This window comes from Crocuta crocuta, unplaced genomic scaffold, assembly GCF_008692635.1.
Source record: "Crocuta crocuta isolate KB4526 unplaced genomic scaffold, BGI_CrCroc_1.0 scaffold9, whole genome shotgun sequence".
Taxonomy (NCBI): Eukaryota; Metazoa; Chordata; class Mammalia; order Carnivora; family Hyaenidae; genus Crocuta; species Crocuta crocuta.
Window position 1 is genome coordinate 7,663,653 of NW_027551567.1, and position 23,737 is coordinate 7,687,389.

The following is a 23,737-nucleotide window of genomic DNA, read 5'->3' on the forward strand; positions in this document are numbered from 1 at the left end:
AGCTGGAAATTTTAAAATATATGTGGAAATTAAACAATGCATTCCTGAATGACAGATAGATCAAGGAAGAAATCAAAAGGAAAAACAAAAAACATATACATATTCAAACAAACAAAAATGGAAACACAACATACCAAACTGGAACAAAAGCAATTTTTTTTTTTTGGATGATACCAGGATGTGTTTACAAAATTGCTGTAGGAAAACATGATTAGCAACTAGCATCCTCTGGCTTACTGTGCTAAGCAAGCGGCTCTATTACCAACTTCTCAGAGAACCTTAACGCTGGGGAGTATATCTGAGATATTTCTTGCCAAATGAAACCACTTTAGTTAAAGCCCCTTTAGGGAAAATTTTTTGGTTACTTCTTCAAGGATGGTTGGAAGGACTGTCACACTATCTCCATTCCTCCAATTAACCAGGGTGTCAACTCTTTTTTCTATTGCCAGGTTAAAAGAAATAACTACGTTGAGTATCTCATCAAAGCTCCTGCCAGTGGTAGCTAGATAGAGGATGACAGCTTCAATTTCTTATCAGGACCAAAAATAAATATCACACAAGCTTCACAGGCATGCCCTGTTCATCCTTCTCTATTGGGTCTAGCAATACATAAGATAGTAAGGTCCTAATTCTTATCATCAATACTTGAAAAAGGTAACATTCCTGTGGACTTCTCACCATCATAAAGCATTGATACCCTTGCTCCAGACAAGAGAGTCTTCTACACTGTCTATTAAAAGAGCAACTATCTTTAACATTCCTCTTGGTAAATTTGGTGCCAGATTTGCTGCTCTGCCAAGCTTTGTAGTACACACTGGAGTAAAGTCTCAAGAATGGGACAAAAGATTGCCCCATGTTTCTCCCAGAGAGTCATGGAAATAGATGTGGCCAATGATAGTATTGGCCTCAAAGTTGGGAGACTTATCCCCAGTAAGAAGACATCTAGGCTCAGCAGCAGCAGTTATATGAGAGGATAGTATGACAGTAGGAGCCACCAGACAGCTGATTCTTGTGATGGAGGTTAAAAAACAGTTCTAAGAAGGCAATTCCAAGAGGACCACATATGCCTACATAAGAAAAAAGAACTATTCCAAATAGACCACCTAAATTTATGCCTCGAGAAACTAGAAAAAGAATAACTAAGCCCAAAGCTAGCAAAAAGAAGGAAATAACAAAGATCAGAGAAAAAATAAGTGAATTAGAAACTGGAAAACCAGGGGCGCCTGGGTGGCTTAGTCGGTTAAGCATCCGACTTTTGCTTAGGTCATGATCTCGCGGTTCGTGGGTTCGAGCCCTGCATCGGACTCTGTGCTGACTGCCAGCTCGGAGCCTGGAGCCTATTTCAGAGTCTGTATCTCCCTCTCTCTCTGACCCTCCCNGAATTGGTTTTTTTGAAAACATAGAACAAATTGACAAACTAGACAAAGAGAAAAGAGAAAAAACACACAAACAAACAAAAACATCAGAAATGAAAGAGGGGACATTCAACAAGAGGATATAACAATTGTAAATATCTATTTACCCAACATTAGAACACTTAAATACATAAAGTATATATTTGTGAACATAAAGAGAGAAATTGATGGTAATACAACAATAGTAGGGGACTTTATACCCCACTTACACCAATAGATAGATTATCCAGACAGAAAATCAGTAAGGAAACAATGTCTTTGAATGACACATTAGACCAGATGGATGTAACATATGTATATAAAACATTCCATTCAAAAACAACAGAATTCTTTTCACCTGAACATGAAACATTCTCCAGAATAGATCACATGTTTGACCACAAAATAAGCTTCAATAAATTTAACAAGATTGAAATTAAAACATGAGTCTTTTCTGACCACAACAGTTTGAAATTAGAAATCAATCACGAGAAAAAAAAAAACCTGGAAAAATACAAACATGTGGAAGATAAACAATATAATACTAAACAACATGATACTAAACAGCAATGGGTCAATGAAACAGTCAAAGAAGATATTAAAAAATACATGAAGACAAATAAAAATAAAAACACAATGGTCCAAAATCTTTAACATACAACAAAAGCAGTTCTAAGAGGGAAATATATAGTGACAAAGGCCTACCTCTAGATACAAGAAAAAGCCTAAACTTACACCCGAAATAACTACAAGAAGAACAAATAAAACTCAAGGTGAATAAATAGAAGGAAATAATAAAGATCAGAGCAGAATTAAATGACATAGAGATGAAAAAAAGAAGGAAAGATAGAAAGAAGGAAGGAGGGAAAGAAGGAAGGAAGGAAGGAACAGAAAGGAAAGGGAAAAAAAACAATGAAACCAAGATCTGAGTCTTAATAAGCTCAAGATTAACCAAATTTATAAACCCTTAGCCAGGCTTATCAAGAAAAAAAGAAAGGATCCAAATAAATAAAATCAGGAACAAAAGAGAAGTAACAACTGATTCCACAGAAATACAAAGGATTGTAAGAGAATACTACAAAAAATTATATGTCAGCAAATTAGACAACCTAGAGGAGGACAAATTCCTACAAACATATAATCTACCAAGACTGAATCATGAAGAAATAGGAAGTCTGATTATAACTAGTAAGGAGATAGAATCAATAGTCAAAAACTTCCCAATAAAGAAGAGCCTGTGAACAAATGGCTTCCCTAGTGTATTCTACCAAACACTTAAAAAAGAGTTCATGCCAATCCTCCTCAAACTCTTTTTAAAAATTGAAGAAGAGGGAACATTCCAAATCATTTTATGAGGCACCATTGTACTGATACCAAACCCAGACAGGACACTACAAGGAAGGAGAATTCAATGCCAATAATTGCGATGAACATAGATGAAAAAATACTAACAATTCAATTTAACATGACTTTAAAAGGATAATATGTCATGATCAAGTTGGATTTATCCTGGGATGCAAGGATAGTTCAATATACAAAAATCAGTAGATTAACAAAGTAAAGGATAGAAATCATGTGATGCTCTCAACAGATGGAGGAAAAGCACTTGACAAAATTCAACATCATTTCATGATAAAAACTCAATATATTAGGTAGTGAAAGAATATACCTTAACATAATAAAGGCCAGATATGACAAACCCATAGCTAACATACTCAACAGTAAAAATCCAAAAGTTTTTCCTCTAAGATCAGTAACAACACAGAAATGCTCTTCTTTATTCACCATATTCTATTTACTATATTACTGGAAGTCCTTGCCAGAGCAACTAGGCAAGAAAAGAAAGGCATCCAAATCAGGAAGAAAGATGTAAAAATTTCTCTAAGTAGATGACATGATCTTAAGTATAGGAACCCCTAAAGACTCCACCAAAAAAATGTGAAAGCTGCTAGATACAGTAAAGTTGCAAGATACAAAATCAACATACAAAAATCAGTTGTGTTTCTATATACCAACAATGAACTATTCAGAAAAGATGCAATTTACAATTGCATCAAAAAAAGAAAAAACTTAGCCAAGTATCAACAAATTTAACGAAGGATGTGAAAAACCTGAACAATGAAAACTATAATCATTGAAGAAGGAAACTGAGGAACATGAGCAAATACATTGGAAGAATTAATATTGTTAAAATGTCCGTACTACCCAAAGTGATCTACAGCTTCAATGCAATCTCTATAAAAATTCCATTGACATTTTTTTTACAGAAATAGAACAATCCTAAAATGTATAAGAAACCATATGAAGATACTTAGGGGGCTATAGTTGTGTTAGATGTGCCCTAGTAAAATTGTGAAAAAGAGACAATAATAATAGCTAAGATTTTTTTAAGTACTTTATATGTATCAAGCATTTTCAACCAGTTTTCTTTTATTTAATCTTCAAAATCCTGTCCTGAGGGAGGCATTATTATTATTGTTGCTTTACAGATAAGTAAAATAGATTACAGAAAAGTAAATTGTCTAGCATCACAGAGTTGGTAAATGCAGACTGATAGAAGAAGCCATGCATTAAATACTTTGTAGAGTCATCTAATCATTGTAGACTTGAGTTCATTCAAAAATAAACTAAAAGCCAGAAATAAACCTTCAAATATATGGCTAAAGAACCTTTGACATGACTACAAAAACAAATAAAAAGAAAAGAAAAGGAAAAGATATTCTCTTCAACAATGATGCTGAGAAAACTGGATATCTACATGAAAATGATCCTGGATCCCTAGATTATACCACTCACAAAAATTACTCTTGAGTATACTCACTGCCAAAGAAAGCACCTTTTGAAGGACTACAGGAGTGGATGGATGGATAGATGGATGGGTGGATGGATGGATGGATGGATGGATTGCAAACTAATTAAGGGTCTCAATCATCTACTTTAATCCTAGTCCAATTTGAAATACTTAAATAGCCAATCTGATACCTTCTTAGCTAATAGGATTTTAGAATAGTTTTTAACTTCTAGAAAATAGTTTAGAAATTATATTATAGCACTTTTTTTTCATTTTTTCAATGTTTACTGTTGACAGAGTAATAGACCATGAGTGAGGAAGGGGCAGAGAGAGAGGGAGATGCAGAATCTGAAGGGAGATGCTGGCCGAGCTGCCAGCACAGAACCCAACGCAGGGCTTAAACTCAAGGACTGTGAGATCATGATCTGAGCTGAAATTGGACATTTAACTGAGCCACCCAAGTGCCCTATATATTATAGTACTTCTAATGGAAACTGACCTTTCTTTTACTCTCCTTCTTAAAGAAAAAAAGATAAGTCACCCTATCTGAAAAAAAAAAGTTAAAAAATAATACACTTTTTGTGATATAGATTCATATTCACTGCATCCAACAACAGAATTTAGCTTGGTACTTTAACAGCTTGGTGTTATGAGAAGTTCTGAAGTTTCAACAAAGCTTATCAGAGCTCACATAAAAAAAATCTATGAATATACTAATTTAGTATAAGATTACTTTTTAATGTTTTACTTATTTATTTCTGAAAGAGAGAGAGCATGCAAGCAGGGGAGGGGCAGAGAGAGAGGAGAGGATATGAAGCAGGCTCTGCTTTGACAGCAGTGAGCCTGATATGGGGGCCAAACTCACAAACTGTGAAATCATGACCTGAGCCAAAGTTGGAGACTTAACCAACTGAGCCACCCAGACACCCCATAAATACTAATTTGGAGGTAGTGACTGAAATGGTTTTAAAAAGAGTTATCTAAATAGCCAATACAATCTTGAGAAAGAACAAAGCTGGAAGTATCACAATGCCATATTTCAAGATATCCTACAAAGCTATAATAATCAAAAAAGTATAGTGCTGGCACAAAAATAGTTGCCTAGATCAATGAACAGGATAGAATAAATCAATAAACCCACACCTATATGGTCAATTAATCTATGACAAAGGAAGCAAGAGTATACAATAGGGAAAAATGTTTTCTTCAATAAATGGTGTTGCAAAAACTGGACAGCTACATGCAAAAGAATGAAATTGGACCACTTTCTTACACCATACACAAAAATAAATTCAAAATGGATTAAGGACCTAAATGTGAAACCTGAAACCATGAAACTTCTAAAAGAAAGAAGGCAGTAATCTCTTAGACATTGGCCTTAGCAACATATTTACAGATCTGTGTCCTCAGGCAAAGGAAACAAAAGCAAATTAAACTATTGGGACTATACCAAAATAAAAAGATTTTGCACAGCAAAGGAAGCCATCAACAAAACAAAAAGGCAACTTACTGAATGAGGAAGAGATTTGCAACTGACATAATTGATAAAGAGTTAATATCTAGGGGCGCCTGGGTGGCTCAGTCAGTTAAGCCTGCAACTTTGACTCAGGTCATGAACTCGCAGGTTTGTCATTTGGAGCAGGAGTCAGGCTCCGGGCTGACAGCTCTCAGAGCCTGGAGACTGCTTCAGATTCTGTGTGTGTCTCTCACTCTGCCCCTCCCCATCTGGCACTGTCTCTCTCTCTCTCTCTCTCTCTCTCAAAAATAAATAAACATTAAAAAAAGAGTTAATATCTAAAACATGTAAAGGACTGATACAACTCACACACACACATGCACATACATGCACAATCTGATTTAAAAATGGGCAGGAGTGTTGTATGGAAACCAATTTGACAATAAATTATTTTTGAAACTAGACATTGAGTTGACATTTTTTCAAAAAATAGGGGCGCCTGGGTGGCTTACAGTCAGTTGAGCATCCAACTTTGGCTTAGGTCATGATTTCATGGTTCGTGGGTTCGAGCCCCTAGTTGGGCTCTGTGCTGACAGCTAGCGCAGAGCCTGGAGCCTGTTTCGGATTTTGTATCTCCCTCTCTCTCTGACTCTCCCCTGCTCACGCTGTCTCTCTTTCTCTCTCAGAAATAAATAAAAACATTTAAAAAAATTAAAAAATTAACCCCCCCCCAAAAAAGACAAAAAATACATACAGATGGCCAACAGACACAGGAAAAAATGCTCAACATCACTAGTCATCAGGGAAATGCACATCAAAACTATGAGACACAACTTCACACCAGTCAGAATGGCTAGTATCAAGAAGAAAAGAAATAACAAGTGTCGGTGAGGACGTGGAGAAAAGGGAAACTTAATACAGTGTTGGTGGGAATGTAAATGGGTGTGACCACTGTGGAAAACAGTATAGAGGGTTCCCAAAAAATTAAAAATAGAAATACCAAATGAGTGATTTCACTACTGGGTATTTACTCAAGGAAAACAAAAACACGAATTCAGAAAGATATGCGCCCCTATGTTTATTGCAGCCAAAACTGGGAAGTAACCCAAGTGATCATGAATAGATGAATGGATAAAGAAATGGATGTGTGTGTGTGTGTGTGTGTGTGTGTGTAATGGTAATGGTATGTTACTCAGTCATAAAAAAGAATGAGATCTTGTCATTTGCAACAAGCATGGATCTAGAGGGTACTATGCGAAGTGCAATAAGCCAGACAGAGAAAGATAAATAACACATGATTTCACTTACAACAAAGATAAACAGACAGAATCATAAATACAGAGGACAAACTGGTGGTTGCCAGAAGACTCAGGGAAGATGGGTGAAATGGGTGAAAGAGATTAAGACTCGCAAGGAAGAAAAGTACAGCATAGGGAATATAATCAATAATACTATAATAACAGTTTATGGTGACTACACTTCTCCTAGTAAGCATTGAATAATGTATAAAATTGTCAAATCACTACGTTGTATACCTAAAACTAAGATAACATTGTATGTCAACTATATTTCAATACATTTAAATACTAATAATAAAAAGTTGTCAAATATATGTTCCAAATAGCCAATGTGACAAGTACATTTTATTGTAAGAAATTCATTATAACATTTTTTTGTCTTTGGGCAGAATGGAAAAATGTACTTATTAGATCTCAAGTTGTAATATGGAAAGTATAGAATTCCTAGTTACTTGAGCATGAAATATAATTTATAAAAAATTCTGAGTAGCTTTACTAAATTTGATTTTCTATTAAAATATCTGTTATAAAACTTTTCATGTGTATAATCTCATTATAAATTGATTTCTAGCTAAGAAAAAAAAAGACACCTAATGTATCAGTTTCCATTTTATGATAAAACTTATTAAGAAAATATTTTCATACTCAAGAAAACTACAATATATTGTCAGTACAAATATTGCACGTTTTTTTCCATTGTTTGCTGTTGTATTCCTAAAAGTTTATGTCTTAAAATCAGACCACAAAACATGAGATTTTTTTTTATATAATTAGGAACCAGGCAAGTATTCTGCTTTGTCTCTTGAGGACATTTTTAGAGCCCATGGCAGTTATCATTAGTTAAAAACCCATCTCAGACTTCTCTGTCTTTTCTAAGCCCAAGTTTACTTATTACTAAACTTTAGCTGGTGGGCTTACAAGTGGACCATGTTTAAAGAAATTTTCAAGGCATGGAATTTGGATTGGGCTTAGCTATTATCACAAGAAATAATACATTGCTTGGTGTAGAAATAATTTTTTTATCTTAGAATTTTTGCACCCCTTGATATTTTTCTTATGGATCTTGTCTATTTCCACCTTGCTTTATGGTTACCTATATGCAATGCTTATTCCCCTATTATATTATAAATAAGACACTGAGTTTTACTCCTATTTTTTTAACTCACACTACTTTTTATAGGTATTTAGCAAATAGGAGTTCCTGAATCAATGTCGTTTGAATGTCAAATTGACCAATTAATTTGTCTGACTTCATGTATAGAATTGTGATAATGCCAAAGCTGTTTAGAGAAACTGTTGGCTCCACCATGATTGTAAACATCAATGATACAATAATTAAACTTGTTCTATAGATCAGCTTATATGCAGAGAGATGTCATTTTCTTCCTCCTTCTAGTTCATTTTCTTAAATAGGCAGCTGCTCACTTAAGTACTTCCTGTAAGAGGATTCTGATATTTTAGCATCCTCCAGAGGCTTCCATGGTACTCTGGCAGTTGTCCCTGGAAAGTATGCAGGTGCACAGCTCCCAGAAGCCCACAGTTTTGCATTAGAGACATAAAAGTTGCCAGGATCTGCAACACCTGGCATGTCTTCTGGGGACTTCAGCAGGCTTCTCAGAAGGCACATCTCAGAAGAAGCCTGGCTGGCACTTGGGTCACCCACTCTGGGGAGCTGATCATAAGTCAGAGGCAGGCCCCTGAGAGACATACAAAATGACCTTCAAACTGTGGAAAGGAATATTAAGGCCTCCACCTAACATATTTTGTCTAAAAATATAAAACTATGTACTTGATTATTACTCTTTGGTAAGCAGATTGCCAAAATATGGAACTCAATATAGCCTGAGGAAAGAAAGGGAGAGATAGATGCCAGTCCTTTCTTTGCTTCAGTTTATCATAGTTTACTGATCCTAACCTTAACCCTAATCCTCACCGTGAACCAGGTGTAGCACCAGGTGTAGCAGATACTGCAGATACCATGCCCCATACTTGCTGAGCCCACCTGCATTCACCTTAGGTGCAGTAAATGGTTTGTAGCATGCTAAAACCCTTCCATGGCTAGCACCGGCATGTCTCTTTTCTGCCTGATTCTCCAGCACCATGGGAGTTTGGAGTTTTCTCTGCCAATGACAAGTGTAACCCAGAAGTGAAGGGGAGTTAAAGCCACTGGCAAAAACCATCGATCAATGGGGAATGTAAGTTGGTGGATAAATGCCCCATCTGCCCTAATCATCCAGGAAAGGATGATTCTGAGGTATGTCCAACATAGCTTCTAAGTGGTCACTATTGGGATTGAGCCCACAGCAGCAGCATGCTTCATAGCACACCCAGTGGATCATTGTGCCTTTGTGCTTCCGAAGACCACCTCCTAAGGAAACAACCTGCATTTAGCCCTTCACACAGGGACTGCTATTGAGGCCATCCAAATGTCAGGTGAAATGGATTTATGTAATGTTGCCTAATTAACTGAACTAATGATTACATAATGAAAACATGTTTTTAAAAGATTACTTCAAAGAAACCTCATAACGAAGAGAATACTGATATGAAAAAGCAAGTAAACAAGAAACTGACTCTGTTGACAGTTTTCTTTTTTTTTTTAATGTTTTATTTATTTCTGAGAGAAACAGCATGAGCGGTGGAGGGTCAGATAGAGAGAGGGAGACACAGAATCTGAAACACGCTCCAGGCTCTGAGCTGGCTGTCAGCACAGAGCCCGACTAGGGGCCCGAACTCACGAACCGCGGAATCATGACCTGAACCAAAGTCGGACGCTTAACCAACTGAGCCACCCAGGCGCCCCTGTTGACAGTTTTCTAAATCCAAGAAAAAGTTTGTTGTTGACCAAATTGTGATATAAAAATAATGAAAATCTAATCAAATCTAACAAGAAGTGGGATAAAAATCAAAATTATGTAGGACTATTTTAAATAGGCTTTTATATTCATTGTAATGATAAACCTCACCCTATTTGTATATTGTGCCTTGAAATACTAATGATTATATGATACACAAAAATTGACAAGACATTTAACTATGCTTTTTAAACTTATTATGTTTCTATTTTTGTGTTTCCTTACATACTTAATGTTAGTAAATTAATAAAGTAGTGCTTATACAGGTTAATATATTTATAAATAATTTACAAATTTGTCCATCTAGCACTTTCCTAAATGGGGGTACTATTTCAGATTTCTTTGCTAATAAGAGTTCATGATCAAAAATTGTGAAGACCGTTGTGTAAAAGATACTAGATCTTGTAACTATATAACTATCAGAGATTACCTTGTTGAAATTTGATTTTACATATGAGAAAAGTGAGTTCCAGATAGTTCAAGGAGCTTTTCCAGGGTCGCACTTTTGATTGATGGTAGAACCAAATTATAAGCAAGCCTTTTGATAATCAGTTCAAAAATCTACCATAGAGTGTACGACATCTGAAGTGACTTTACCCTCATTTCGAAGGCACACTTGTCTCTGCACACGATCTCCTGTGCTGTCTGCTCTTTGCTCCCCTCTCATCCATGACCCACCTTGGCTTTCAGTTTCTTTGCATTCTTGACTCCTTTACATTTACTGACATTAATCCATTCCTCCATGTGGACCTGTCTTGTACTTTTACTCGCTCTAGAGCATCTACTTACTTTGTCCTAAATGGCAGCTCCATACTATGTTTTGTCTTGCCTTATAGTCTTTTCAACCCAGTGCTACCTGTTATCCAATGTGACCAGGCTAATGTTCGCCAAGAGTTCCCGACAAAGCTACTGATGTCTAATTTTTCTTTGGGTTATAAGAACTGTGCTAGTTGTTTGCATCTCTACTTGTTGTTGGGCCAGTGGACCCTACTTTAATCTCAAATTTCCCTTTAAATTGTGAACTGATTTGATTCTAAATTGTTCTAGAATTGGTTGAGGGGGTGGGCAAAGCTGAGAATATGAATTTACTTCCAGATCTATAAGTTTGTGAATTAAGTAACTATTGTATCCTCAGAGCTATAATGGAAAAATAATTAGGACTTAAGTGTAATATATAGAGCAGAGGAAAAGGAAATGTAAGGAAGTACAATGATTTGAGAGCATGGATTTCAAGCCAAACTGTGATCTAATCCAGCTCTGTCATTTATTAGCTATTATTATTTATTGAAGTCAGCTCACTTCCCTATGCCTGTCTCTCCATCTATAAAGTGGGAATAATAATTGTACCTACTTCAAAAGAAATTTGTAAATATTAAATAAGGCAACATAGCTAACACATTTAGAGTAAAGTCTGCTGAATAACAAGTGCTATATTAGTATTGGACAGTAATCTTCATGAATTATAAGTGTCAGGTAGATCTTCACCTATTCACTTAACAAGTGTCTGATGCCCAAAATTGGGCTAAGGAATTATATTATAGGAAATACAATAAAGTACAATACATGGCACTTAATCTCAAAAGAAATGAAATAGGATATGGGTCTGAATTACAGCAATAGAAATACGAATGGAGGTGAATGGACAAATTTTTAAATTTAAAAATTAGAATACACAGGATATAGTGACCAACTAAATGCAGGAATAAAAGAGAGATGTAAAAATAGTTTTTTTTTTTTTACCCATCTTCAGATTTGTATGTTTATATAAATTATGTTTTAGAATGAGTCAGGGAATGCAGAGGGACCAAAAGGCTTTGAATGAAAGATAATGTGGTTGATTTAGATAATTCTAGTTTGTGGTGCCCATAAGTAGAGATGAAACTGAAGTTCAGGAGAAAGAACCACTGGAATTTGAGTTGAGATGATTGTTGAGGACATAGGAGTCATTAAGGTCACCCAGGGAAGACATTTAAAGGAAGAACAAAATTCAGATTAGCTCGATATGTAAAAAAAAGAACAGAGGAAGAATAAGTCAGCAAAATCAAAAATAGAAAGTAGAAGAGCTAACAGAGTATAATATGGTGGAAACAAAGGATGGAGAAAGGTCTAAAGGTCCAACATTGGCAACTGCTGTGGGAAGACTGAAAAGACTGAGTAGGATGAAAATGAACATGAACCCTTGTGTATGATGATTAGGCAACAATTGATTACAGTGAGTTGGTACAGACAGTACACATTGTGTATAAGAGCTGTGGTATAGAAAGCATCTACAGGACTAACCTGGAGTTTTATTCTGCCATCCAATCAACTGTCTGATTTGCTGAGCAACATACTAACACCCTCTAAACCTGTGTTCTCATCTATAAATAAGGCTACTGCTGATATCTAGACTTCATTCGATTCATTGAAGATTTAAATGAAATAATACATGTAAACTGCACAGTGCCTGGCAGTCATTATTCACTCAATAAATATTAGCTATTATTAATAATAACCATATTATTATAATCAGTTAAAGAGCAAGTGAGAGGTTAGGACATGGAGGCGTCTCAAGAAATCTACAAGAAAGAGACATGAAGCATTCACTTGAGTAGTAAACTGTATCCAGGAAGGGATTTTTAAAATTCTATGATGGAGAAAGGCTCAAGCATGTTTTTAGGCAGAAAAGAAAGAGCCAGTAATAGAACAAAATATTATTATAAGAAGTGGGGAGTTCTTTATTTAGAGAAAATTTTCTCATAACAAATAAATTTCATAAAGAGATAATATGACAAGTTCAATAAACCAATAACAGAGAACAATATTTGAGTTGAAACACGTATGGATAAATCTAATTTATGAAACTACCTACAATTTGTTTGCTGTTCGCAAGCAAAAAAGTGTTTCTTCTATGGAGCACTTTCAATTTACAATTCTTTACTGCTTTTGAAATGAATGTGAATTCTTGAAAGATGTGGCTAAGATTCTGGACAGCTTTATCTACATGAGATATCACCTCTTTCCAATAGTTTTTCTGCTCATGTGAGAATTGGAAAGGATGGGAAGAGAGAGGAGAGAGAGAAGGAAGTGCCTCAACAAGTCAGGCATTCAATCCCCTAGACAGATATTGGGGTGCAGGGATTAGCTTCATTGGGTAGGACATATGAAGAATATTAACTAGATTTTGTTATTCACAAATATTCAGCAAAGAAGTCAAATAGCCTTTTCCAGGATGAATAGGGATTAGTGGCCCCACAATAGTGACAGAAATGGGAAAGGGGGAAAACAGAGAGGAGTACAGAGAACTTTCATCTCAGTTGAGTAGCTTGGTTCAAAAAATAAGTGTTGGACATTCTGTGTTAAAGAAGTGTGATAAATCATGACTGCCAGATGCCATTTAGCTTTCCCAGAATCATACTTCTACTTGTCATACTTAAAGTTTAGAAAGACTTAACAGCGACTTCTTCACAATTTTGCCTAGAGTTGGCCCTGCAGGCAAGTGAAGAAGATCCTTTTGGCTCAGTTTTCTAGATGGCTCCAAAGGAGTTGTGGTCTCTTGGTGAGTGAAAAGAGTGATGGGGGGAAGTGCCTCCAGATTTTTCTTTTACGGAGGCAGAGGCAGCAGCAGTAACCAACTCACTTTAGTGAAAGCTTCTCTGTTGAATTCTCACTTTCTTCTTGGCCATCTATTGTTAGTAGAAAAAAATCTAATAGACCAATTCATGCTGAGTTGCTGATGACTGATAATGGTTTATTATGATATCCCTTCAGGGTATTTACATTTGAGCAAAAGAAAGCATTGACTCTGAAGGTAGGAATTTTAAGTACTTTGGAATGCTCTAGGGGAGATGTGTGAAGACTTAGGGCTCTTCCCAGCACTTCACCAATTATATCATATAAACAACAGCCTGCTTTTAGCTCTGACTGTTCTTGGCAGGCTACAAGGCTAAGGATACTAAGAATCATAACCATGTGACCAGAGTATCAATGCTAAACCCTGCCTAGAAAGAAAAGTCTTCATGATTTAGGAAGACAGGTGAAATTACTTCCTTCCTTTGTGTATGGATTAGCTGTAACAATTAAATGTATCTTGTATGGATTGTTTTCACTCCATTGGTTACAAAATATATCCCCAACAGTTATTCTAATCTGAAAAAAGAAGAGAGAGAAAGAATGTAGTTCATAGGAACTGTATTCTAGAAAAAGAAATCCTCAGGCTACCTTCAGGAACTAAAGAATTTTCACTGATGAAAAATTTAAAATGCATAAGCACTGAATATATAAATGCAAAAAAAATATATTTATTTGTAGAAAAGATAGTATAGTAACTGGCAAATATAAAGGAGATAGTAAGAAACTACTAAATATATGAAAACAAATGTGAGAAATTGATATGTAACTCAGAGCAACTGTGTGTGTGTGTGTGTGCGTATGTGTGTGTGTGTATAGAATGTGGATGAAGAACATAATAGAATGTGGATGAAGAACATAATAAAGTTATCAGGCATTGCTTTAAGGCAAAGACAACAGCATTCCCTGTCTTTATGTGGGTCTATTCCTTTCACNCAGGGCTTGATCCCATGGACCCATGAGATCATGACCTGAGCCAAAATCCAGATGCTTAACTGACTTGACCCACCTGGTGCCCCTCACAATTTGTTCTCATTTAACCCTTACAACCACCCTGAGAACTTAAGTATTAAAACACTAAAAACTCAAGTATAGTAGAGATCTAGAGTGAACAAAAAAAGAGGTGTTTTTTTTTTTTAAAGGTCATGTAGCAAGTGGGTAACTAGAAGGAGGGATGAAAAAGGAGTCGAGATAAAGTCCTGCTATTTAGCATCATTATTGGCTTGAGCATGATTTTATTATTATCCTCTGTTTGTGGAAACTTAAGGTTACTCAAGTTATAATAATTTCTCCCTTGTTTATGTATAAAACATCTTATTTCAATTTAGGTGTTTACTACTCCCATATATTTAGCCCAAGATAGCTCACACAGATATGAAATGACATATATGAGGCTATTCATTTTGCATTACTTCTAATGGGAAATGTTTAAAAACAACTTAAATGTCCATCAATAGAGGACTGAGTAAATAAATTATGCTTCAGCCATACAATAGAATACTGTCAAGTAGAATGAAGCAGCTCTCTGTAAAGATGGAAAGATCTTTTTATCAGTTTTCCTAGAATTAACAAAAAAAAAGTCACAAACTATGTGACATAAACCAACAAAAATTGATTGTATCACAGTCCTGGAGACTAGAAGTTCAAAATCAAGGTGTTGGCATAGTCAGGCTCCCTCTGAAACTCATAAAGGATAGCCCTTTCTTGCCTCTTCCTAGCTCTGATGATTTGCCAGCAAGCTTTGGCATTCTGTGGCTGACACTTGCATCATCTCAATCTCTGCCTCTGTTGTCTGCAGCCATATGGAATTCTCACTGTATGTACCTGTGTCTTCTTATAAGGACACCAGGCACATTGGATTAGGGCCCCGCCCTACTCCAGTATGACATCATCTTAACACACCTATGATGACCTTTTTTTCTTTTTTTTTTAAGGTTTATTTATTTTTGAGAGAGAGAAAGAGAGAGCGGGGGAGAGACAGAGAGAGAAGGAGACACAGAATTCAAAGCAGTCTCCAGGTTCCGATCTGTCAGCGCAGAGCCCAACACGGGGCTCTAACTCACAGACCATGAGATCATGACCTGAGCCAAAATGGGACACTTAACAGATTGAGCCACCTAGGCACCCCTGCAATGACCTTATTTTCAAATAATGTTATCTTTTGAGATACTGGGGATTAGGACTTCAACATATTTTGGAGGATGACACAATTCAGTCTATAAAAATCTCCAAGATAAATTAGGTGAAAAAAAAGTAAGGAGCAAAACAGGGCAGGTAGCATGATATCTCCATGTAAAAGGAATATGCACATACATATTACATAAATGTTTATGAGTATGTTAGCATATTTCTAGAAGCATTCATAAAGTGTTAGTGGCTTTCAAGTAGAACTACATAGCTGGTAGAAGTAGTACAGAAAAATCATACTTTTTAGTTATTGCTTTTTTGCTACTTTTTGAATTCTGTGTTAATCAATTGTTTCAATCCCCTTCCACGACTATTTTTTCAGTTACCTTGAATCTATTTAACATTTAATTTCCTCAAATATTAGGAGAAGGTATTCAGATCTTCTGAGCTGCTCTGGCAAGATTAATCCTAGAGAGAATTCACTCCCTTGAATGTCTGCCCAAAATATTAAGTAGAAGGAAACAAAGAAATCAGAACCAAACTGAGAGGCTGCACTCAGAAATGACACAATCAGAATCTGAAGCAAATTAGATGCATATGGCAAAAGTAAGTTCAAATTCTCCAACAGGATTGTCATTGATCTGAGAACAAAGTGGATATCATGGTCAGGAGCGGCCACGCAAGCCCCACAATTGTCATGCAGAGTGCAGTATTTCCTAACCCTTCCAGTCTTACGAAGCCTCTTTTCTTGCATACAGATTTCTAGGTCCCTCCCCCGGTGAGTTCTGGTTCAGTCAGTATGAGGCTTTGGCTATAAAATGTGCATGTTTAGTACATGCAGAAAGGAAGTTTGGAAAACACTAAAGAGCAGAGCAGAGAGAAGAGAACACTTAATAACTACCATTGGTGTTATCTCTTTCTCTACTTGTCTGCTTAAAATTAATCCAGATCCTCAATTTAGGACTGCTTGAATGGCCTATCTTGTGCTATGCCATTCCACTGTCAGCTTTATTCATTTATGCTTTTCCCCAATAACTCAAATATAAAGAGTTCTCTGACACAGGTTTTTATTTCACCCTGCATCATTTAGACCCCATGAGAACACAACCAGCCTGATATTCCAGAGAGTTTAAAGATAGAGAAATCCTGAGAGATCAAGATCTAGCATGGAATTGGATCAAGATCTAGAATGGAAACTCCTCAGGATGAAAATGACATCTTTTACAAGTATAGAATCAAGAAATCTACTGTTGATAAAAAATGTTCCAAACCATATTTTGAAGTAATTTGCTTTATCAGGAATAAATAGTATGCTACCTAAAACAGGCTTGGTAGTAATTATATTTGAGAAATACTAATAATTATTCTCTTCTTAAAGATTCACAGTGCACATTATCATAGGGAATACTCTAAGAAGTCCTTGATGTAAAGACTTTGTTTTTGTTTAACTTTGTTGAATGCCAAGTTTATAAAATGTACTTGACTACAGATCATTTTATTAGATTTTACTTATTAAGATATTCTTGCAAATCTGAGATTCCAAGGAGCACGATTTGGGAAAGTTTACTGTAAATACTTTTATATATCATTTGCTAAGAGTTTGGAGAGTAGTTTAGGAAAGGAAATGTTTTCATAGAAATGAATTCAGCTGAGTGAATAAGATAGGACTACTTACAGGCACATTTATTTATGTAACAGACATATATTGAACACCATCTAGAAGAATAAACTAGACAAAGCAATTTTTATAGGATTTCTTCCATAAGAATATAAACAAAGGGATTTTTTTTACAAATTCCTTTATTGGCAATTTTGTAATTTTGGTTTTAAAAATTGTAGACTTTTTATGACATATTCTTCTATGCAGAAAATTCATAGCTTGATTAATTTGAAAGCATACTAGTTTTTTGGGTCAAAAAGTGTTGCTTTATTGGCTGAAAAAAATACAAGATTATAAAAACATTGAAGTATTTATTTTTCAAATATGTAGTACAACAAATGTTTTGGTTTATAATTAAGTCATTTCCATGGCAGTAAAATATTACAATTAATGACAGACATAAAAATATTTAATGATGAAATGAAGCTTCTAATTAAACATGGCAATTGAGCCTGCTTGGTTATTTCTATACTCTCAAAGCCCCACATAAATGGCTGCAAAGTAATTGTCAAAAGGAATAAACCCATGGGGCACCTGGATGGCTCAGTTGGTTAAACATCTGACTTTGGCTGAGGTCATGATTTCACAGTTTGTGGGTTCAAGCCGCATATCAGGCTCCAGGCTCAGCACTGATAGTTCAGAGCTCAGAGCCTGGAGCCTGCTTCAGATTCTGTGTCTCCCTCTCTCTGTCTGCCCCTCTCCTGCTCTCTCTCTCTTAAAAATAAAGATTTAAAAAAAGGAATAAACCCATTATAACAAAAAGAACAAGGCAGGCTATAACAACAGCTAAGCAATATGTACAAGATCTTAGAAAATGGAGTTGAGATAAATGAGTGGGGAAAGCTCAGCAGAGGAAGGTGAAGCCTAACTGCCTCTGATGAGAGATGCCCCAGCAAGAGGTGCACCAACTGTATTGTAAATACCATAAAGGCTCAGGATTTAAAGATACTGATTATTCCTGAAGAACTACGGTCGAGTGAGATGAAGAAGAAGAGAATTAACATTAACCGAAAAACTATAAACAACATTTAGACCTCCCAGATGCCCTCTTAAGCCAATTAATCAGACATACCCTTCCATTCCTGGTAGAAGGCAAGCTGAAGAGCCAGATTTACAAGAACCTAATGGAGCTAGGCCTTAGGTGGCCCATTTGCACAGGTTCCTTCCAAGGTCCTGTATTGAACTTTGCTTCATAATTTTATTTTTTATTTTTTGTCTGGACGAGGGCCTCCCCAGGTGTGTAAGCTCTAGGTTCCACCAAACTTAGATTCACCTTAGACAGGGTAGAAAGTTTGGACCAAGAAATACCATACAAAAAATAAGAGGATTATGTGAGTCTGCATGAAAAACAGTTCTCTTTGACCCCTTGTACAACTCAGCTCCCAAAACACTGGTGGCCAGGCTTATACTCCCAGGGAAGAGATTAGAAAAAAACTGACCAGCTCAAAATAAAGTCTACAGAAACTGACATTTACAGGAGCCCATCTATCTCTTCAGGGGATCCCTACCCCAACCCAATCTCCTTAGAGCAAAATTCACCAGTTGGCAAATCCTGAAGTTTAACAGCTTACTTTTAAGTATAAATTGCCACAGATCACCAGAGAAAAGCCTTTAATATAGAAAAAAAAGCGGAAGACCTCAACAACAAAAACAAACCTTAAACAAATATCCTCAGAAAGGAGAGAGAGAATGTTGCGTCCATTAAAAAATATTTTTATACACACATATAGATATATATGTATACATACAATAGACATACATGCATAGATACATTAGAAAAAGACAAAATTATTGGATATTTAAAATATGATAGCAGATGGATTGAAATATATCACTGAAGGAACTGGATTAATAACAAAGATTCCGAAAGTAGAGTATAGAAATAATGAAGGGGAGGAAATTATCAACCAAATAACAGAAACAGATATCCTAGCTGTGAAAATCTGAGTTTCTGAATTGAGTCTACTAAATGTCCAGCATAATAAATACATAATAATAATAATAATAAAAACAGCCAATGTTTACATATATTTGTTATGTACCCAGCACTGTACTAAACATTTTGAAGTGTTATTACTATCCTCCCCATGATCTGATGATGTGAGCAGTAGTAGTATCCTTATTTTACAGTTACCAAAAGTTGAGTAAACTGCCCAAAGTTATAGAGCTAGTTAAGTGAGAGACCCAGCGGTCTGGTCCCAGAACCTGTGCTCTTAATCACCATGCTTTCTGCTCTTCCAGAGAAAAGAAGATCTTGTGAGGGCCAAATTATTGAAATTTTAGAACTCTGAGGCTTCCAGTGGAAACAAATAGCTCACATACCAAGGTCTGGGAATAAGAATGGCATCAGAATTCTCAATAGCACTACCGAAAACCAGAAGGTGATGGAGAAATGCCTCCAAATTTCTGAGGAAAAATAATTTTCAATCTAGAATTCTATACTCAAGTTCTCCATCAAGTGTGAGAGTAGAATAAAAACATTCTCAATCGTATAAAAATTTACCTTCTGTAGCCTCTTTCTCAAGAAGCTATTAGAAGACTAAATCAAGAAAGGACGATAAGGTATCTAGGAAAGGACATCTGCTAGGGAGACGGAGGGAAATCCTGGAAGGTGATAAAGGGAATCCCCAGAGTGTCAGGTGTGCCGCAGGCCCAGAAAGCCACCAGGCAAGACTGGAGCAAGAAGGCAGAGGTCTCTGGAAGGAATGATGAAAAAGGAAAAAGAAGGGAAGGAAGAAAACCTGGGAGATTAACTGTAGCGTTTGACCATATTGAGAGAAGTTGTATAGTTCTGGCAGCATGTTTAGGAATGAATTAGTTCTCAGTAAATGCAAAAGTAAAGAAATGCAAAAACAAGGCAATTTCAGACTCAGAGAAAACAAGTGCTTGTACAATAAATGCAAGGTAATCATAGCACAAGTTACACCCCAGTATTGGGTAATATTAGTCTAGTTACACAATGAAAACATTAAAAAATGTTGGTATAACTATATTGGGTGGATGAAGGAAGAGGCCATGTATCCTTTCCTCTTATCCTTCTTTATTTTTTTCATGTCATGGGTCACTTTCTGGAATTACAGGATTATTTGGCTACTTGTCTACTTACCATTTTACATGAGAATGTAAGTTCATAAATATTGAACTTTGTCTTGTTTACCAATATATCCGCTATTATTTGCAGAAAGGCAGAGGACAAGGAGTGTATAATTGGAGGAGAAAACCCTTTAGATCCTTTAGAGTGGAAAAATCAATAGGCAACATTTGATTGAAAAGTTTGGGGAGCAGAAATTGGGAATGTGAAGGGATAAAGTAGGAGAGAGCTGTGTTCTATTATAAGCCTTGGTAGTATTTTCTGATTCTTAAATTATTTACATATATTACTTTGATAAACAAATAATAATTAAGCTTTGAAAGGAGGAAACATATAAATGGATAATATAAAGTTATGTATGCAAAATGAAGTTGCATTGTACATTTAAAGCAATTAGTGTTTTGGGGCACCTGGGTGGCTCAGTGGGTTGAATGTCTAGCTTTTAATTTTGGCTCAGGTCATGATCCCAGGGTCGTGGAATTGAGCCCCACATCAGGCTCTGTGCTGAGCATGGAGCCTGTTTAAGATTCTCTCTCTTCTTCTACACCTAGCTCCTGCTTGCATGCTCTCTTTCTCTGTCTCTCTAAAAAAAGAAACAAAAACAATTAGTGTTTTAGATTTCCTAATTGCACAAGAACACACAGAATTAATTGAGTGAAGTAAGAGATTAGAGGAAAGTGTGCAGAAAGTGGAACCCTCTCTTGCACTGCTGATAGGAATGGAGGCTGGTTGAGACACTCTGGAAAACAATATGGAGGGTCCTCAAAAAATTAGAAATAGAACTACCCTCCCATCCAGCTATTGCACTACTAGGTATTTACCCAAGGATACAAATGTGCAGATTCAAAGGGGTACATACACCTCAATGTTTATAAGAACATTATCAACAACAGCCAAACTATGGAAAGAGTCCAAATGGCCAATGACTGATGAATAGATAAAAAAGATGTGGTTTATATATATAATGGCATATTAATCAACCATCAAAAAGAATCAAATCTTGCCATTTGTAATGCTGTGCATGGATCTAGGGTGTATTATGTTAAGCAAAATAAGTCAGAGAAAGGCAAATGCCTCATGATTTCACTCATCTGAAATTTAAGAAACAAAACAGATGAACATATGGGGGGTAGGGAAGAGAGGGGTAAACAAATCACAAGAGACTCTTAAAGATAGAGAATAAACTGAGAGTTGATGGAGGGAAGTGGGGTTGGGCTAGATGGGTGATGGATATTAAGGAGAGCAGTGGGTGTTGTATGTAACTGATGAATCACTGAATTCTATTCCTGAAACCAATATTGCATTGCATAGTAACTAACTAGAATGTAAATAAAATTTTGGAGAAAAAAAAGAGATTAGAGGAAAGAAAGCCAGAAAAGAGACTTTGAGATGATTAAGCTGATAGGTAATGAGACCCTGAACTAGACAGTATCCCTTAAATTGGAGTAATGACATATTAGAACATATTTTGTAAGTTAAACGAAAAAGATACTCAGGAATGACCACATTTTCCATAGCCATCATTCATAGTCATCGTCAAGTAACTTTTAGGACTTTAGAAATAGTGCAATCTTGTGACTTAAGCACTTAAGAGAAATCAAAGGTTACCCTTATCTATAGCAGTATTCCTTTCAAGAGATTTTTATAGTCTACTGTTCACAGTAAGCAGAGTCTTTATAATTCTTTGGCATACAGTCATCTCAAAGAATAAGATGGAATTGCAGTATCCATATCATATTATTATCTACAGTTCCACAGGTTCAGAACTCACTAGCTTTTAGAAGTCAACATCCTCTGATTTTAAGAAATTTTCTGCCATGTTCCTGATAAAGAACTCCAGTTATTTCCCAGGACTTTGAAATACCAAAACATCTTGGTTTTCCTGCCTCATAGCATTTGCCTTATTTTGCCTTAAATAGTTTTGAATTATTTTCAACCCTCTTACAAGTTGATAAAGCCATTTAGAGCAGAATTTATGTCATTAAGGTTTTTTGAATTGAATTGAGTATTCATATTTGTGCATGCTTATAGAAATTTGATAATTTACTCCTTTTTCAAGAGGAGTGGAGCTCAGTTTCCTGATTGAGTAAGGAATTAAGCTACATCAATTGTTCTTAACCTTGACTGCACATTAGCAACATCAGGAGGATTTGGGGGACACCTGGGTGGCTCAGTTGGTTAAGAACCAACTTCAGCATAGGTCATGATCTCACCATCGGTGGGTTCAAGCCCTTCATTGGGCTCTGTGCTGACAGCTCGGAGCCTGGAGCCTGCTTCAGATTCTATGTCTCTCCTCTCTCTCTGCCTCTACCCGACTTGCACTCTGTGTCTGTCTCTCTCTCTCAAAAATAAATAAACATTAAAAAGAAAAAAAGAAACGCCAAGAGGATTTTTGAAATATTCTGATGTCCAATAAAATATCTTGATAATTTTAAAAAATTTCTCCATTGATTCTAACAGAGACTGAAAACTGCTAAATCAAATGATCTATAGCTTTGATTCCTAAACTTGGTTAATTATCAGAATCATCTAAGAAGCTTCCTAAAACTGCATCCCTTCCAGCTCCAAGCTCTGTGATTATGACATTGTGGCACTGGGAAACTGCTATTGATTTTTCTAATTTAGTGACTTAGAGGTGACAAGTTACAGAGGCAAATAACTTACTGTAGGTGGTCCACTTAGAAACAATCTTAAATTTGAACTTGTGTATAAGAAATTGATGAACTAGCAGGGAGAGTGTACCTGTCATTAATCTCTATTCATGTTACCCTTCCCTGCAGATGTCTGTTTCCTCCTTCTATTTGGCTTAATTCCTGCCTAGAATGGAATTTGGGGGTTGGAGCAAGTCAGCACCTACAAGCTGGTTGAATGACATTACTGAAATGCTTTATGCAATGTTATACTTGCAAAAGACTCTGTTGCTCTTTAACCGGAAATAAGCATTATTTAATAATCAATATTATCATCATTTCTTCCTCGAACCACAAGATATTTTTTATATTTCACTGCAAATAAAAATATCAACTACTAAATAACAATCTTAGTTACTTAATCACTTCAGTTATAAGCTCATAGAAGCTTCATGACAGTCTGTCAGATAGGTTGAGATATCCTCATTTTGCACGTGAGCAAACTAAAGTTAAAACTTGTTGATGGGGCATCTGGGTGGCTCAGTCAGTTAAGTGTCCTACTTCGGCTCAGGTCATGATTTCACGGTTCATGGGTTCGAGCCCTGCATCAGGCTCTGTGCTGACAGCTAGCTCAGAGCCTGGAGCCTGTTTCGGATTCTATATCTCCCCCTCTCTCTGATCCTCCCTTGCTCTCTCCTCTCTCTCTCTCAGAAATAAATAAAACATTAAAAAAACAAAACTTGTTATAGCAGTCAAGCCGGGTCTTTCTGTCACCTGGTTCCAACACTAGTACTCTTTCTATTCTAGTATGTTCACTGTCTTTTTG

General features: G+C 36.1%; 1 pseudogene; it reads right to left on the bottom strand.

Annotated features, from left to right (window-relative positions):
- Nucleotides 1-279: 279 nt before the first annotated feature.
- LOC144220174 (peroxiredoxin-6 pseudogene) lies at nt 280-8,919 on the bottom strand (annotated as a pseudogene).
- Nucleotides 8,920-23,737: the final 14,818 nt, after the last annotated feature.